This window comes from Ambystoma mexicanum, chromosome 4q, assembly GCF_040938575.1.
Source record: "Ambystoma mexicanum isolate Mex_15411 chromosome 4q, UKY_AmexF1_1, whole genome shotgun sequence".
Taxonomy (NCBI): domain Eukaryota; kingdom Metazoa; phylum Chordata; class Amphibia; order Caudata; family Ambystomatidae; genus Ambystoma; species Ambystoma mexicanum.
In genome coordinates, this window is record NC_090928.1 from 1151514994 (window position 1) to 1151530354 (window position 15361).

The window sequence follows — 15361 nt, forward strand, 5'->3', positions numbered from 1 at the left end:
CGTCCCTCTGATTGGGGAAGGGATGTGGGTGGGGGGTAAGTTGGGAATGTTATGGTTTATAAAAGTCTTGACAGCCTTCAGAGGCGCCGCAGGCACCGCGTTCAATCAATTCACACATATGGTCGGGAGGCCGCATACTCCCAGGGTACACGCCGTTTACCTTACTGGAATCCACTTTTATCTATTCCACCATCACCCCTTCAAATATGGCTGATACAACTCTGACCTTTATGAGCTGGAACGTCAGGGGATTGGGCAACTATAAAAAGATGAGACAGATTCAGCTTCACGCCGAACGCCACGGAGTGAAGATCCTATGTCTACAGGAAATCCACGCTCGCTCGGAGCACTGTGAGCGTTTCGCCAAGCAATGGGGCCCCCAGAGGTATTATACTAATTATTCCACTCAGAGCCGTGGCACCCTCACCCTAATACATAAAAGCCTGAAGTTTACGTGTCAGCACTCCCACATAGACCCGCTTGGTAGGTTTGTGCTCATCATCGGTATATCACAGCAACAGGAGATAGCCATCCTGAACATATATGGTCCCAACGTCGATGACCCTGACTTCTACCTTCATCTGGCCACTCTGCTCGAGAGCTACCCCCTAACTCCTATTCTATGGGATGGTGACTTCAACACGATACTAGATGTCACCCTGGATAGATCGGGTTCTCGTCCCCGCCAACTTTCTAGGGCAGCATACTCTATCCTTACCTCGCTCCCCCGTTTGGCATTGGTGGACGCCTGGCGCCTGATGTATCTTGATGACCGTACATACTCCTTCTACTCCTCAGTGCATGATTCCCACTCCAGGATAGATAGGTGGCTCGTCACAGATATACTCGTTAGATGCATTACCCACTTAGCCATTCTTCCCAGGACGCTATCGGACCATTCACCTGTACTCATCTCTTTAAACTGGGGATTAGATGCCAATAAAACAAGACAGTGGAGGCTGAGCCCCCACGCGCTCCTTGACCAGGTTTTCATATCTGAGCTTGAGACCTCTATCGAGGAATACTTCGAGAATAACTTACATTCTGTCTCAACACACGCGGTGCTCTGGGAAGCCTTTAAAGCACACATCAGAGGGGTTGCCATCTCCAAGTGCAGTGGTATACTTAGGGACATCCGTGCCGATATCGCTGCCAGCGAATCGGCCCTGTCCGTCTATGAATCCCAATACGCGGAGGACCATTCCTCGGCTACGCTAGCGCTGCTGGGCTCTGAGTTGGGCAGGTTCCGTGGCCTTGCAGAGCGCGAGGTTAGGTTCCTGGATTCCCCTCAATCAGTGAGGAAATATGGCGAGGGTGAACGGCCCGGCAGAATGCTAGCTAGACTGCTGCGCCGCGAGTTTGGTGCCCCCCATATCCCGGCCATTTCTAGACCAGATGGCACACTTGCCACCTCCCCGCAGGGCATCAATTCTGAGTTCCTCGCGTTCTATACGTCCCTGTACTCGGAGGTAGACAGTTCCCAGGTTTCTGACATCAACTCCTATTTAGAGAGTCTTCCTCTATCAGTCTTGTTGGAAGACGCTAGCGCCTCCCTCGAGAGGCCTTTCGCCCTAGAGGAAATTGTGGAGGCCATTGAGTCACTGGCATCCGGTAAAGCCCCTGGCCCCGATGGGCTCCCGATGGACTTCTATAAACTATTCAAGGCCCAATTGGCGCCGCACTTACTGATGCTTTGGGAAGAATCATGCGACAGGGGCATACTTCCACCGTCCCTCCGGGAGGCATTGATTACAGTGCTCCTTAAGTCAGGTAAAAACCCTACGCAGTGCAGCTCATACCGTCCCCTTTCTCTGATCAATAGTGACATTAAAATATTTGCCAAACTACTTGCTAACCGCTTAGCCCCGTACATGTCCCACATTATCCATCCGGATCAAGCCGGCTTCGTCCCCGGCAGGTCCACTTCCCTGAATTTGAGGAGACTTTTCAATGTAATCAGCAGGATCGACCCTGCCACTCAGGCAGTGGCGGCTGCATTGGACATGCAAAAAGCATTTGACTCAGTCTCATGGAGATACCTGTGGTGTGTTCTTGAGAAATGTAACTTCGGTCCTAATTTCCGCACCTGGATGAAGCTCCTTTATACCGCCCCGTCCGCCAAAGTCCGCACAGAAGATAGGTGCTCTTCCCCCCTTCATATTTTTAGAGGAACACGCCAGGGATGCCCGTTCTCCCCGCTTATCTTTGCTATTGCCATGGAGCCCTTTGCTGCACTCGCACAGGGGGTTGCGCACATCTGGCCAGACCGACATAATCTCCCTCTACGCTGACGATACCCTGCTGTATGTTCGATCCCCTGTAGTCAACCTTTTGCCTATACTGACGGATGTGGCTCGTTTTGGTGACATATCCGGTCTGAGGATTAACTGTTCTAAATCTGTATTGTTTCCACTCACAGACTCCACACAGGCTCCCCCCGAGCTACATGGGTTCAACTGGTGTCCTAATAGCTTCACCTACTTGGGGGTGGTGGTCTCCCGGCACACACCTCAGTTGCGCGATGATAACTTCCATACTTATCTAACTAACCTGGAGGCTAAGGCCGCCAGCTGGACCAAACTTCCCCTCTCGCTTGCAGGCAGGATTGGAATACTCAAAATGATTGTATTGCCTCAATTACTGTACCGATTTACTAATCTGCCTTTATGGCCAGGGGACAATTTTTTTCGAACGCTGCGCAGCATATGTAACACCTTCCTGTGGCACTCCGGGGCTGTCTGCCTCAAATTTTCCACGCTATCCGCCCCTAAGGCGTTGGGCGGTTTCAGCGCACCAGATTTTGTCAGATACTGGGTGGTGGCCCAATCACAATTGCTGCATTTTGGTTCAATACTGTTGACCCCCTCCACACTTTCGCCTCGAGAAGCTGTCTGTCTGTGACCGTGTGATCGGCTCCCTGATCCTTCAACCGATCCCCCCTGATTTGAACTCTGCGAATCCAGTGGCCAGCACATCCCTGGCCTTGTCCAAATTCTGGTCCATGGTTGACACTCCCTGTCTGTTCCACGGGGATCTCCCACTGTGGAACTTCCTGCCCGATGTTCTGCACGTTCCACTTTCAGTGGTCACTCGCTGGGCCACTGCGGGCTTCTTGACTCTGCGTGATGCCTTTGAGCAGGGGAACTTTATAGAATGGTCTGACCTTCCCCCCTCACTTAGGCGCCGACCCTCGGTGTGGCTACAGTACTCGTCACTCCGCGGACATCTTAAGGCCAGATACTCAGACTTCCCTGCCTTGCCCCCTGATGAACCGATAGTGGAGGAGCTCTGCTCCTATCTTGCCTTCAGAGGCAAAGTGTCGAGGCTTTACTCCTTACTACAGTCCAGAGCAGCCCCCCACTTCTCCGAGCTGCGACGCAAATGGGAGAGGGATCTTGGCTCAGAGATCACTGATGAGAGATGGGCTTGGATGTGCGCCCGTACCCACGAGGTCTCCTACAATACTAAATTTAAACTCATCCAGTTCAAAATCCTGCACAGGTATCATTATACACCTATGAGACTTCATCGTATGTCCGATGCTAACCCCCCCTCTTGTCCCAGGTGTCGCACAGACCAAGCTTCCTACATTTGCTCTACATTGTCTGACATTCTGGAACACCCGATAACCCCTACCCCACTGCATTGCTTTTAACATGACTTCCCTCAGTTGCCTCGAGATTCTAAGAAACTGCAGGTCTCTGCATGCGGCTGGCAGTTCGCTGTATATTATTATGTTGGCTCCGCCCTAGAGCGCCTACCTATACACAATGGCTTAGATTGGTCACATGGGCTCACGACACCGAGCAGTCCTGGAGTGCGATACAGTGTTCCCTCTCCAGGCTGAGGGATGTCTGGCCGAGATTTCGAGACTATATCTCTGCCCTGGCCTCACCATCAACTTCAGCCTCTGCTTCCCCAGGCGGTCCCCCATAGTGGATGTCCTGTTAAAATGTATGTATTAATAACTTGTACTCTCCATTCTTCCAAAACGTCATATTTTGGTTCATTTTGTATTGCCTAAAATTCTCATTGCGTGCTTTCTGCACTGGTGCCATGTGGCTCCCTCTGTTTTCTTTGTTGTGCTGTCAAGTTAATAAAAAGAATTTTAAAAAAAATAAAATAATAGTGGGTGGAGATGATTATTTTTACATTGTTCCCCCTGCTGTTTTTAAGGAGGTGGGCAATGAGGACAGTGATTGTTCTGTTTCCTCAGAGCGGTCCGACTATAGGAGGGAACTATCATCAATGTTAAGAAGACCACAGAGAGGTGATCATAATGCGCCTGCAATTATTGCCTTGAATTTGGTGCTTGCAGAGTTTGTGTCCTTATATGAAAAGATAGCTGCAGAGGTGAAGCTTCAATCTCAGCTAATGAGCTCTATCATGAAGAGGCTTAACAAACATTCTAAAGGTGAAATGGTATAAATGACTGCTAATGTAGCAGCAGGTGATGGGAATGTTGGGGCCCCTGCGACTATTGATTTGGTCCCTTTTAATGATTGATTTATTGGATTTAATCCAAACAAGCCACAGAGGGTGGAGTCTCCGAATCAGGCAACTTCATTAAGTTACCCAGGACCCATAATGGTTTGTAATCAAAGCACAGCGAACACAGCAAAGGGAATTAATACTGGGCCACTTGTGCAGAAGTCAGACTCCATAGAATTTAGTTTGGTTTCCTCTGCAGCACAAGTAAAACTGATTGCTCCAGTTGTTATGATACTTGAAACCCAAGGGGAATGCTGTCCTCCAATCATCGACATTACAAACTCTCAGAAAGTTGCTGATGGATTCATCTTATAATGGTTTTATTAAAAGATGCCTGAAATATCTAGCTTGGGAAAAGAATTATAATCATGTGTTTGCCGCATCTACGGACTTATCCACTGCCATGGACTGTGGGGAAAATTGGCGAGTTGGGGTATCCTGTCTGGTCTTTTGAAATTAATTGTGTTGCTGCATGAAAATGTGAACATTCAAGTGCAAATTGATTGCCATAGTTTACTTTCCAAGAAGATGTATACGGACAAGGCATTTACGACAGGGTTGCATTTTGGCACCCTACATTTTTTAATTTATATTTGTCTGATATTGAGGATGAAATAGCGTCTTCTGTGTTGCAACCCCAAATATTGCTGCTTTTAAATGTTTTGGGATGTCTTATGCTGATGATTTTATAATTCTTGATTTTCGCCAACGTGGTCTTCAGTATTTATTGAAAGCATTTACTTTATGCTGGGAAAAGTTCAGTGGTAATTAATTCGGCTAAAACCAAGAATGCACTTTACTTCCGCAAGACAGACAACAGATTGTACTTGAGTTTTAAATAAGGATAGAGTAGGTATTGTTAATAATTTTTTTATAAATTTGGGATTTCCAATTTGAAATAAACCTAGTAAACCATGTATTTTATAATTTTTAAATCAGAAAGCTCAGTGCCTGGTTGGGCAAATGTGAATACATGTAAATGTTCAATTTTACTACGTATACATTTCTATGAAGGCAAATTTGTTCCAAAACCTCTATGTGGAATTGAGGTTATGCATTCTCGGGTCTTGAGGAAGCTCGATTATCTGGAAGCCCGGATATGGAGGAAAATATTGGGCCTGCCCTCATGTGAACCGATTGCAGTTACTAGATATGAACTGGGTTCGAAGTCTCTGGAGCTAGAGCGGAGTGGACATATCTAGCTCTGTTAGATACATTTTTATGTCCACCACCCAATTCATTATACTGCGACATCGATCAACTAATTTGGGAAAAGAAGGGCTCAACAGTAATGAACTGTGTAAATGTCTGTTCTGATATATTTCGGAAGTTAGTATGTATACTGCTGATATTCCTACCCACTTGGTGGATAGTAAGCGTTCTCTTTTTTTGAGGACTGGAGGAACACGGTAAATCAGGTGCACTGATATGGTTCTTTGGCACAGTTGGGAAATTACCATAAGAAGACAGGTATTACCATATTTGATGTGTTTTCCCAACAAAAAAAAGGCTGCTCTGACTTTATGAGATATTGTTTCAATTTCTGGCCTACTAGGAAAGTACTTCAGAGAAGGAAATTATGGCAGAAAGACATGATATGGGGCAGGTTTTGCAAGGACCTAATGACTATTGAAACATTGAAGCATATTTTAATATATTGCCCTGTTTTAATTTATATGTGCTTATTGTATTTTAGATGTTTTATACACAAAATTGATTTTAGTTGATTGTGAAGTTTTATGGTCATTTTTAATCAATGGCTGTTTGAGATTAGCAGTTATTGCTCTTTTGGGGTATCAGCATTCCTTAAATCCAAAATCATGATCTCGGGGAAAAAGTGGTAAAAGATCGAAAATAAAGAGGTGGAAACTAAAGGATGTAAGGCTGGAAAATGTAGATGAATATGTCTACTTGGGTTTCCCAATAAAGAACAACCCAGATGAGAAATACTATAAAATTCACATAACAGCAAAATCCTGGAAAACGTGGATGGCTGTACGTCATTATATAATCCACCATTGTGGAAACAACATTCAGGGTCTCATAGAAATCTATCAGACGGCGATAATACCGGGGATCATGGATGCATTGGAATCTCTACCACACAGAATGACGAAATGGCTAGATGGACTAGAAGGGTAGATATTGCAAACAGTCATGAATCTGCCAAACGCCACTACGGTGGAGGCCTTAAGACTTGAATTTGGAGTTTTCTCATTAAGATCATCCAGGCCAATACAGAGGGCAATGTTATATAACAAACTTTGGTAAACAAATTCAAATTCCAATCAGCAGTATACATTATTAGGGAAAACCACCAGCGTGGTAAACAAGAATGCCTTCTTAATAGATCTGAAACATTCTACAGAAACATTTCTCGAAGAAGTGGGCATAGATAAAAATACAATTAAAACAACCCAAACTTTGAGAAGAAATTAAAAATGAAAGCAAGACTTTGGGCTAGGATAAATCACATTGATACCCTTCATACAAAACACAGATATAAGGAATATTCCCACCAAGGTTTTCATATATACAAACCACAGAGTTACTTGACTAAGCTATGTTCTCTAGAATTAAAACGCTTTATTATCTTTTTGAGGCTAGATTTGCAACCTACTAGAGAACACTGCGCGAATTGGAAAAAAATTGAATATACAGACAACATCTGCCGATTATGCCAAGCCGAAGAGGAAAGCAGCAGCCTTTTATTAACGGCATGCGATTCCATCACTGATTGCTACTGCAAACGGTATGGCAACTGTATAGCTCATTTAGATGATGTTACTGAAGATCAATTTTGGGCTACACTTGTGGAGGCAAAATCTATAGTTATCTCGGCTGCGGCCTGGGCAATTTGGAAAGAAGCAAACAGGAGATGCGTTGCTCTATTTCCAGACTAGAAATCCAAATGGTCAAATAAGAAATCAGAGAGTTATTTTATTTTGACATAGAACAATTATGTCTTTGATTTTGTTTTTTATTATAGAAAATGTATGAATATTGAGGATGATAAGATGATATTTTATTGCTTGTTTTCTTTTCTTTGTTAAATGTTTTAAAAGTTTAAAATAAACTATGACACAACAAATAAAAAAATAAAAAAATCCTTAAATATGATTACAGATGAACTGGAGCGTGCATTGCTAGAGTAAATTATGCTCCACGGCCTGTTTTTAGTTCTTTTGCCATTTTGATATCTATTGTAAAGGTGTTTTACACCATAAACAATAAATAAAATAACAAAGTGTACATGTGTAATCATGCATATTTTTTTTATTCTGCATTAGCTCATACAGTGTTGACATGTTATCTACATGTGCACTGTTGCAGTGTTTTTTAAAGCAATTGTGTATCACAGTATGACACAGTTACTTTACCACTTTATACCGCACACCCACAGTTTGCCAGTCACATCTTGCATCTTTTAATGGCATATGGGGCTGTCCACGTCACCCAGTCTTCAGTGAACACTATGCATGTTGAACACAATTTCAAGAGGGCTCAGAAATATCCGAATAGAAATGGCATTCCTCCTTAGGAGCTGGGCAGTGCAGTAAATAGTTGTGTGTAATTCCGTTTACGGTAATGGGATTACCACTTATTGCACTGCCGAGTTCCAAGATTGGAGAATATATTTTTAGCTGAATCCTCCACTTTACATCGATGTGGGTACATTTACAGCTGCAAAATTACTGTTCATTGTAAATTTGCTAAAAACCCCATGGAGACTCTTTGAATCCAAATATAGGGATCAATGCTGATTGACCACCTCTCATAATCTGGGGGTAAGCATGATGCACCGATTGGCTTTAACAGAAAAGTCACAGAATTACCGTCAAACACATAATGAGGCCAAAGGCAGCACAGCAAGCAGAGCGCTCGTTTCCAACATCTGTGCTAGTTGCAGGTTCGAATCCTAGAGGGGCCAACTCAGCTTTTAATCCTTCTGAGGGCGATACATTGAGTACCAAGCGGTGGGTAATGATATCAACTGTTATTACATTGCTTTGTTGCCATAGGGAGAACTAGCTCTTAATAAAACTGGTATTATTATGAATGCCCCCACAGAGCCTCGTAGCTCCATAATCACAACATCTGTAGCAGTGAAGGGCATGGGAACATCCTCCAGTATCTCCTCAGCGTGTTCATGAGTAGTGGGAGAATTATGCAGGTGGTGCCCTTCAAACAGTGGCACATCATGTCCAGTGCTATTTCATTGGCATACAAATTTGCTGTTGCAAATGTTCAGTGCTTGCTTCCTAAAGGAAACTGAATAGTAATGTTTGATACGTTGCCTTTGAGCACATGCCCAAAGAAAGTAAATATTATGCTGGAATAGAAGGTATGGTCTGAAACATCCAAGCAAATGTGAACTCCAGAGCGATCATGGCGACTGCCAGGCAGGGACCATGAGAGCTATTGAGAGCATTTACTGCCTACTTTCTTAGTCTGCTCAGTTACCTCTTGTTTTTGTTTCCCACAGAACTGATACCATTGTTTTTTTTTAAAGCTATAAATAGTATTTCATTCGTCAGTTACACAAACGACTTTTCACAGGATTCGTTTCTAAATAAGATTGTTTCACTCATAAAATGATTGAGCACTCATAGAATCACAATTATGCAAAGATGTGTGAAATTCTGCAGAGAAGAAGGTGATGGTGATTTTCATATGTATAATGAAGCCACCCGATACACAATTGTTGACTTTGCATCAGCGGCCCAGGCCGCCCCACACATCCGCACGCATACCGTACAGTGAGATACGGACACGTCTTGTCAGTAATGGGGTCCCAGCGGCAACTGCCGTCACGGGCCGTCGTTTATTAGCAAACCGCATACGTGAGCCGTAACGAGGCTCACGCATGCTCACAACAAATGCGTACTACGCATCATCCCTCCTTTTCTTTAAACATGAAAACAAAAAAACATTTACATTGCAACAACCCAACATGAGTTAACACAAATTGTTCTCGGGCGCTTAGTATGCGGGGCCCATGACATAGTCTCGGAATCGAGTGGGGCGTTGCCGTCCTTCTCTGCTCTGATATCTTCGACTGTCCTCTGGGGACAGCATGGGCACTGCTTGTGGGGCCGGACTCCCACCTTCATCCGGCGCTTCTGTCCGCTGGATGATCTCTGGGTCTGCTGGCTCGGGCAACTTCGGAGCCTCCTCCGGCTGGTTGATTTCTATTTTCTTGAAATAGGACACATTTCTTGTTACAGCTCCTCGTCTGTTGGCCGCATTTACCATGGATCCTTTTACATGGGTCACCCCGCAAGGCTGCGGCTCGTAAGTGAGGGACAACTTCCCTTCTGGATGTCTGTTCCTCACCAGCACAGTGTCTCCTACCACAATTTGCTTTTCCTGAGATTCCTTTGCTCGCTTTCCTTCTTGTGTTTGGCCTGTCTCTTTTGTTTTACTTGTTGGTCGTCAATTTCCCCTGGTGCTCTTCCTTCCATCTCTGGTATCAGTCCTCTGGGGCAGCGGTTAAACAAGGCCTCAGCAGGTGCGACCCCTGTGGATTGGTGTGGGGTCATCCTATATTCTCTCAGGAACTCGAAGAGGTTCTGGCGTAGCTCCCCTCCCCATTCATCGAAATCCCGATGATTTTATTGAGGGTTTGCATGAACATTACGGCTTCCCCGTTTGCTCTCGGCCAGAGCGGGGTCACCTTCCTGTGTTTGATGCCTCTTTCTTCTAGGTATTTGGCAAACTGCTGTCCCTAAAACGGCAGTCCATTGTCCAAGCACAGTTCTTCCGGGAACCCATGAGTGGCAATGATCTTTTCTAGTGCCAAAATTGTATGATCACCTGCCGTTGATTCCACCAGCTCAAACTCTGGGTATCTGGACCACTAATCTACCACGGCCAGGAAGTACATCCCCCGTCCCGTGGACCCAAAGTCGGCATGCACAGTGCCCCATGGCTGTTCGCTTCTCCCCATGGACCTTATCGGGGGGCCTCTTTCCACCGGGCTGGCTGCTTGGCAGGGTACACATGTGCGCACAAACTCATCTACATGCCCCTCCAAGTCAGGGAACCATACCTTCGGCCTCAGTCATGCTTTTGTTTTCGCCGCTTCTTGCTGCCCCTTGTGTGCCAGCTCAAACACCCTGGTCACAAGGGCTTGCGGGATGACAATTTGTTGACCTCGTAGCAAGAGTCCATCTTCTGTCGCAGACAGTTCATTGCATGCCTTCCACAATGCCTGCAGGTCTTTTTGGGCGCCAGCCTCCCTTCTCGCATTGTTGGCTAGCACGTCTCTCCACTCACCGCTGCTCAGCGCTGCTCTAATGACCTGAAATATCTCATCGCCGTCAGATGCTTCCACTATTTCCTGACGGGACAGCACCACCGGTATGGCAGCCTCCACAACGCTGTGGACCATCTCGATGCAGTCCACCACTTCGATGTTGTGTTGATCACAACCAGCCCCAGGGTGCCTGGATAAATAGTCTGCCGGATTATGGGTGCCTGGTCGGTATTGCAACCTCACTACATACTGGATCAGGGACAGCATCCATTGTTCAATTTGTGGCAGAGCTTTGGATGATGCCCCGGCCATGATGGGTATTAGTGGCTTGTGATCGGTGATAACGACCACAGGTTTGCCCAAGATGTACAGTCGGAAGTGTTTGCACCCCCATAGTATGGCCAGGGTGCGAGTACCTTCTCTCAGTTTCTGTGAGAGCTTTGCTTGTGGATGCTATGGGGCGCATATGTCTTTGGGTATCTGCTTGCAACAGTACAGCGCCCAGTCCCACCGGACTGGCGTCCATGACAATTTCCGACTCTCTGTCTGGGTTGAAATAGGACATTGTTTCTTGGCTGGATAGTGCTGTCTTGATGTCTGTAAATGCCACATCATTCTTTGTTAGCGCTCGCAGGGGCTCTCATAGAGACGCCAAATCACAAATGAACCTCCCACAATAGTTCACCATGCCCAAAAAGCTTCTAATTTCGGATGGGTACTCTGAGGGGGCCGCCTCACAAATGTCTCGCACCTTCTCAAGGTCCGGGGAGATGCCCCCTGCGTGGAAGACAAAACCGAAGAGCTATATGCGGTCTTTGAAGAACTCTCACTTCTTTTTATGTAGCGTGAGGCCTAAACTTTTTTGTCTGTCTAGTGCTCGTTCTAATCTTTTCAGGTGGTCGGCTTCCGAGGATGCAAAAACCAGGATGTCATTGCTCATGTTGATTACCGGTTTTTGTCCTGCCAGTGGTCCACGAATGACATTTTGGAACACCTCTGCCACTGACGAGACTCTGAAGCTCAATCTCTTGAACTGGTATAATTCTTCATGTGTGGTGAAGGTAGTAATGCAGCGGGACTCTGGGTGAAGTTCCAGCTGATGATACCCCGAACTTAGATCTAACTTGGAAAACACTTTGGCCCCTTGCAGTTCACCCACAATGTCATCCAACGTCAGTGTGAGGTGTCTCTCTCTTTTCATGGCGGCATTCGGTAGCCACATGTCAATGCAGATGCACACCGCACCGGGCTGTTTGGGCTTGGTGCCACTACAATCGGGGACACCCATAGAGTCGGTCCTTCTACTCTTTCTATGATGTCCATCTCGATTAACGATTGCAGTTCTTTCTCTACTTGTGCCCTCAGATGCAATGGTATCCAGGGCTGTAGGCCTTACTCACCCATCAATATGCAGTCTGATCGGGTCACCCTTTAGCTTGCCTACTCCATGGAATAGGCTTTCGTATTGGTCTAGGAGGCGGTCAGCATCAGTTTGGTACACCGACACGGTGAAATTAACAGTGTCTAATGCTTCTGAGGCCACACAGCTTAGTAGGGAGTGCAGGCTTACATTGGTCACAAAGAATCTGGCCTTGATTGTATTTTGTACATGGGTGACAGGTGATACGAAGACACCATGAATCGGCAAAGGTGTATTCCACCCAAAAGTGTATATCCTTGCTTTGGAAGGTTCAAGTTCTGGAGGACCTGGGAGGGCCTCATAGTGATCAGCCACCAGGACACAGACCGACCATCCCGTGTCAATCAAAATGGGCGCCTGGGTGTCCCCAATGTGGGCCACGCATGTGGGTTGTCATCTTTTCTTTGCCCCTGTGGCAATGTTGGAGAGGAAAAAGACCTCTTCCTTATCCTCCTCTTCCTCTGCAATGTCCAATTCCTGCACTCCTTGTTCAATAGCCGCTACATTCCTGAATTTTCTGGGGTTACCCCCACTCACTCTCGCTGGTCCCTTAGATGTGGCCACCAGAGCTGCCGCTCTACACACCCTTGCGTAATGTCTGGGCGTGCTCCATCTGCCGCACACTCTCGCCTTTGCTGGGCATTCGCCCGCGTGAGGCAATTCATACCCATAGTATTGACAGGACTGCTGGCTAAAAGAGGTCGGAGGGCCCTCCGTTCTTTTCTGGCCCCATCGTGACTTTGCCGGTGTAGGCCGACCAACAAAGAAAGATTCTTCGCTCCTACCTGGGCGCACCGCAGCGTCCATTTTGGCACTCCAGCTCTCAGCCAGCTCATACGCCCGCCAAGTGTCCAGAATCTGTGCTAGCGTAAGGCTGGGCTCTCGGAGGACCTGTCTCCTCAGTTTCCCAGAACTGCAACCTTGGATTAGTTGATTCCGCACCATTTTTCTTCATTCACCCACCTACAGGTGCTGGCCAGGTGCCTCAGTCACGCACAGAATTGGTCTATGGACTCCTCCCCCAGCTGCTTCTCAGCACACATGACGAATCTGTCGATGTCCACGTTCACCATGGGTAGGAAATGGTTCTGGAGGACCTGTTTGACAGCCGCATAGGTGGTTGCCTGTAGGAAAATTCGGTGTACCTCCGTTCCGGCCGAGTACAATAATGTAGCAACTTTTGCATCGTCCTCGGTCTCCCCTGTGGCTCTGAAGAACATTTCGAGCTTTTCACCCACAGTAACCATTTTGGTCCAAGTTAAGAAGGGGGCGCTGACGTGTCCAACTCTGGTATGGGTGCCAAAGTACCTTGTTGCCTGCGTGGCACTGGCGCCGGTGCAACAGCTGCACCATCCTGTTCACCCATTTAAACAGACCACACGAGCACCTCACATTGTTTCAAGAGGCTGCAAGTCTGTCAAGTCCCAAATCTGTCAGGGGTCCCCACTCACTTGTTGTGATGACTTGTGCAGCTTCTTCAAAGGGAATGCTCCTCCTCGGTGGTGTTGCCTTCCCAGTTGTAGAGTGTGTTACCACTGACCTTCTACACCTCTGTCCTGAGGCAGGCTGTCTTTTGTCTAGCTGATCCTTGTGGCAGTCGCCCTTTAAAGAGGAGGATTGACAGGTTGCATGGTCAGCCAGCACACGTGGGGTGTCCACAACACCTTCAAAATGTCACCTGGTGCCTTTCTGTCTGCCGCTCTTTTTCACCATTTAGCAAGCCCCGCCCACCTGGTGCCTTCCTGCTCCCCGCTCTTTTTCACCACTTAGCAAGCCCCGCCCACCTGGTGCCTTCCTGCCTGACGCTCTTCTTCACCACTTAGCAAGCCCCAGCCACCTGGTGCCTTCCTGCTTGCCGCTCTTTTTCACCACTTAGCAAGCCACGCCAACCTGGTGCCTTCCTGCTTGCCGCTCTGTTTCCCTACTTAAGGAGCCCTCCAGCTTCTTTTCCTTTGCAGATGGGGAGCAGGTGCAAGTGGATCTAGGTCACCTGGCCTAAGCCCCGCCCACCTGGTGCCTTCCTGCCTGCCGCTCTTTTTCACCACTTAGCAAGCCCAGCCCAACTGGTGCCTTCCTGCTTGCTGCTCTTTTTCACCACTTAGCAAGCCCCGCCCAACTTGTGCTTTCCTGCTTGCCGCTCTTTTTCACCACTTAGCAAGCCCTGCCCACCTGGTGCCTTCCTGCTTCCCGCTCTTTTTCACCACTTAGCAAGCCACGCGCATCTGGTGCCTTCCTGCTTGCCGCTCTGTTTCCCTACTTAAGGAGCCCTCCAGCTTCTTTTCCTTTGCAGATGGGGAGCAGGTGCAAGTGGATCTAGGTCACCTGGCCTAAGCCCTGCCCACCTGGTACCTTCCTGCCTGCTGCTCTTTTTCACCACTTAGCAAGCCCCGCCCACCTTGTGCCTTCCTTCACCATCACTGTCTTGTGGCCAATGCTGGATTTGACTTTTATGGACTTCATTCATTCACGGTGCGTCACTCTTTCTCAACTCTCATGCTGAACTTCCTTTGCATCTTGTACTCATGGTGGCCCTGAATCATGCTGTTCCCATCTTCATCTTGTATCCTGGCTTGCAACATTATGTGTTACTACTGACTTCTGCAATTGTATTCACTCTCCACTCTTGCTTCTCCACTCTTTTTGACTGCTTACTCTCTTTTCTCTCCTCCTTTCCCTTCTCCCTTTTCCTATCTCCTCCCCTTACTTTCTTCTATGCACTTACTCTATCAGAATTGTCCCTGGAGCTAATATGATAGCAACCTCGTCTGTTTCCTCCACCCTCCCATTACTGTTTATTTCCTCCCCACCACCCATCCAGCACTATCTGGAATGTAGTCAGGCCTAGTATGATAGTCGCTTGTTTTGTTCCTCCCCTCCCTTTCTGCGCCCCTCTCCCTCACCTTTGTTTTTCTCCGGCTCTACCAGAAATGTCGTCAGGCCTAGTACGGTAGTCGCCTGTCTGTTTCCATTTCCTTCCCACTCTCCCCATCCCTTCCTTATCTATATCTTAGTTCTTGCACTATCTGAAATGTTGTCAGGCCGAGTACAATAGTTAATTTCACATCCTTACTGTTCATGGCCTGTAAGAATGTGGTTGTATTTTCCCTTGTTCCCTCCCTTGCCTTGAAGCGCTTTGAAACACATTGTGTATAGGCGCTATATAAATAAACAATCATATCATATCATATCAA